We start from the raw sequence: 3,656 nt of genomic DNA, 5'->3' as shown, positions 1-3,656 counted from the left end.
ATTAAAGGCCAGATAATACAATGGCTCAAGAGAGAAATCAAAGCAACAACATCCAACCCAACAGAATGAACAGTAACCTACCTTACCTATCAGTTCTCTCAATAAACGTGAATGGCTTAAACTCTCCACTCAAGAGACATAGGCTGGCTGAATGGATAAGAAAATACAGGCCAAGTCTATGCTGTCTTCAGGAAACACATCTAACCTGCAAGGATGCATATAGACTAAAAGTAAAAGGGTGGAGATCAGTATTCCAGGCAAGTGGAAGCCAAAAGAAGGCTGGCGTGGCAGTTCTAATTTCAGACGATTTAGTTTTTAAACCAACAAAAATAGTGAAAGACAATGAGGGTCATTATATAATGGTGAAGGGCACACTTCAACAAGAAGAGATAACAATTTTAAATATATATGCACCCAACTTAGGTGCACCCAGTTTCATAAAGCAAACCTTACTGGATCTAAGCAAATGGATTAAGAGCAACTCCATAATCACCGGAGATTTCAACACCCCACTGACGGCACAAGACAGATCCTCCAAACAGAAAATTAATAAAGAAATAATGGACTTAAACAAAACCTTGGAACAACTGGGTCTGATTGACATCTACAGGACATTCTACCTAAAATCCACTGAGTATAGGTTCTTCTCATCAGCTCTTGGGACATTCTCTAAGATTGACCTTGTCCTAGGACACAAAGTAAATCTCAAGAAATTAAAAAAAATAGAAATCATACCATGTACCTTCTCAGATCACAGTGGAATAAAAGTAGAAATCAACCCTAACAGAAACATTTCTACACAAAAACGTGGAAATTAAACAACCTCCTACTAAATGATTACTTCATAAATGAAGAAATCAAGATGGAAATAAAAAAGTTCTATACTCCTACACTGCTGGTGGGACTGCAAATTAGTTCAACCTCTGTAGAAAGCAATATGGAGATACCTTAAAGCGATACAAGTGAATCTACCATTTGATCCAGCAATCCCATTGCTGGGCATCTACCCAAATGATCCAATGACACTCTACAAAAAAGACACCTGCACTCGAATGTTTATAGCAGCACAATTCATAATTGCAAGGCTGTGGAAACAGCCCAAGTGCCCATCAATCCAAGAATGGATTAATAGAATGTGGTATATGTATACCATGGAGTACTATTCAGCTCTAAGAAACAATGGTTTCTTATATTTTCCTGGTTAGAGCTGGAATCCATACTGTTAAGTGAAGTATCCCAAGAATGGAAAAACAAGCACCAGATATATTCTCCAGCAAACTGGTATTAACTGAGTAGCACCTAAGTGGACACATAGGTACTACAGTAATAGGGTATTGGGGAGGGGGGAGGGGGATGGGTATATACATACACAATGAGTGAGATGTGCACCATCTGAGGGATGGTCATGATGGAGACTCAGACTTGTGGGGGGAGGGGGGAAATGGGCATTTATTGAAACCTTAAAATCTGTACCCCCATAATATGCCGAAATAAAATAAAAAATAAAGACAAAATAAATAATGCCCTGAATTGACAGGAAGTGACGATGTGGCTGCTTTATCTGGACTCTAGTGAAGGAGAGTCAAGCTCCAGCTGGGAGCTTTGGGGAATAATTACATTAATGACAGCTGTCGTCGGCAGGGAGGGGAGAAGAGACTCTAAAGAATCACCAACACTTAACTTTGAGGAAAGTGCATGAGGAGAGGAAGGGGACCCCAAGCGGTGGGGACCTGGCCGATTAGCCCTGAGGGGGATTACACGGAGTATTTACAGGAGCGCCACGATAGCTCCTGGCCACACGAGAAGTGTGTGCTTAGCTTCAGTGAGATCTAAAAGCGACAGCCCTCCCTTGAGAACGAATTGCAGAGTAGAGTAGCTGAGTAGTTTTTTCTCCTCCTTCCTTCCTTTCTTTTTTTTTTTTTTTTTTTTTTTTGAGCCATGGTGCTCAGCACATCGCGACTGGAGGGGCACGAGCTGTCTGCCTGCATGCAGCTGCGGGGCGGGGCGGCGCCCGGCCTCTCCTAGCTGAAGCGGCCTGCTCTCTCCTGCCCAGCCACAGGCACGCAGGGAGGCCGTGGACTGTAGTGCTGCACCATCTTCCAAACAAACATCTGTCAATTCTGCCTACACCATTTGCCAAACGCCATTAGTGTTGTCATTTAGGTATCTGTTGTTTTTAAGGCTGCCACTTAAAAATTGCCTTTACACATAGTTCATGATACATATGGAATAAGTTAAAAGCTAAAAGCGACAGACATAATCATCTGGGTCTCACGTCTGTGTGTACATAACTCTGGGATTCTCAGGAGTATTATAAGCAGAAGATAGTATTTCATGAGTTAAGAACTCCCGAGAGCCTGTGGTCCGAGCTCCTCCACTGCCGAGCAATTGCGTCACTAATGGACCCAAACGCATTCAGCCCCTACCCACTCACGGACACAGGGCCCACGTCATAAGGAAGCCTCCTATCTCCAAAGCCACAGCACAGGCTTAGACATCTATTTCTCACCACTGCACTGGCAGCCGCGCCAAACTCAGTGCTCATGCAGAATAGAGACCGCGGTTCCCCCTGTGTCTGCTCACCAGCCGCAGAGCCCACCCTGGGTGCTGCCTGTTTTAACCCACCTCGAGATCTGTCCTGTGAGCCGGCAAACGATCCCAGCTGGTTAGGGAACATCGGAGGACGTGTTCTCTGCAGTGGGATATCAGGTGACAGTGCTGTCTCCCTGCTGCCAAAGCTGTGGTTGGAAATGACAACATCTGGACAATTTTAAGATTACTGTGTCTCCTTAAAGATGCTAATTCTGCATGCTTCTAGTAGGGTTTATTGTCTTTACCCGTCTCTTTCAACAGACTGTAAGCACGTCACGTGCATGGCCTAAGTCTAGCAGAGAGGTTTGTACACAATCAAAGTGCAATATTTTTTTTTGTTTTTTTTTTTGAGACAGAGTCTCACTTTGTTGCCCAGGCTAGAGTGAGTGCCGTGGCATCAGCCTAGCTCACAGCAACCTCAAACTCCTAGGCTCATGCAATCCTCCTGCCTCAGCCTCCCAAGTAGCTGGGATTACAGGCATGCGCCACCATGCCCGGCTAATTTTTTTTCTGTATATATATATATTAGTTGGCCAATTAATTTCTTCCTATTTATAGTAGAGACAGGGGTCTCGCTCTTGCTCAGGCTGGTTTCGAACTCCTGACCTCGAGCAATCCGCCCGCTTCAGCCTCTCAGAGTGCTAGGATTACAGGCGTGAGCCACCACGCCCGGCCGCAACACATTGTTGACTAAAGAATAAATACATCACTGTAATCCTGCATCACCTGGCACACACACTTGATGGTGACTGATAAATGTTCCTCGCATTATCAATAAAGCCTGAATGCCTACAGCTACATGTGGACGGTTAAATGAAGACTCTGGAATGGCATTACCACTTTCAGTTTGTAAGACACAGACAGCAAATAGTTCTTTGTTCACTGTACACCATGTTGCCTGCCATGTCCTCACAGCTACCTGCTCAAATGCACAGATCCACTTGCACAAACACATACACAGAGTAGCACAAAACAGGGCCACCTGTAGATGAGCCCAGGGCCACACAGCAAGACACTGTGGGTGGATTTGCCTTTGTCTTGAGACCAGGCGCGTGGGGGCAATC

The sequence above is a fragment of the Microcebus murinus genome, chromosome 13 (assembly GCF_040939455.1).
Source record: "Microcebus murinus isolate Inina chromosome 13, M.murinus_Inina_mat1.0, whole genome shotgun sequence".
Classification (NCBI taxonomy): domain Eukaryota; kingdom Metazoa; phylum Chordata; class Mammalia; order Primates; family Cheirogaleidae; genus Microcebus; species Microcebus murinus.
Note: the sequence above shows the minus strand (reverse complement) of the source record.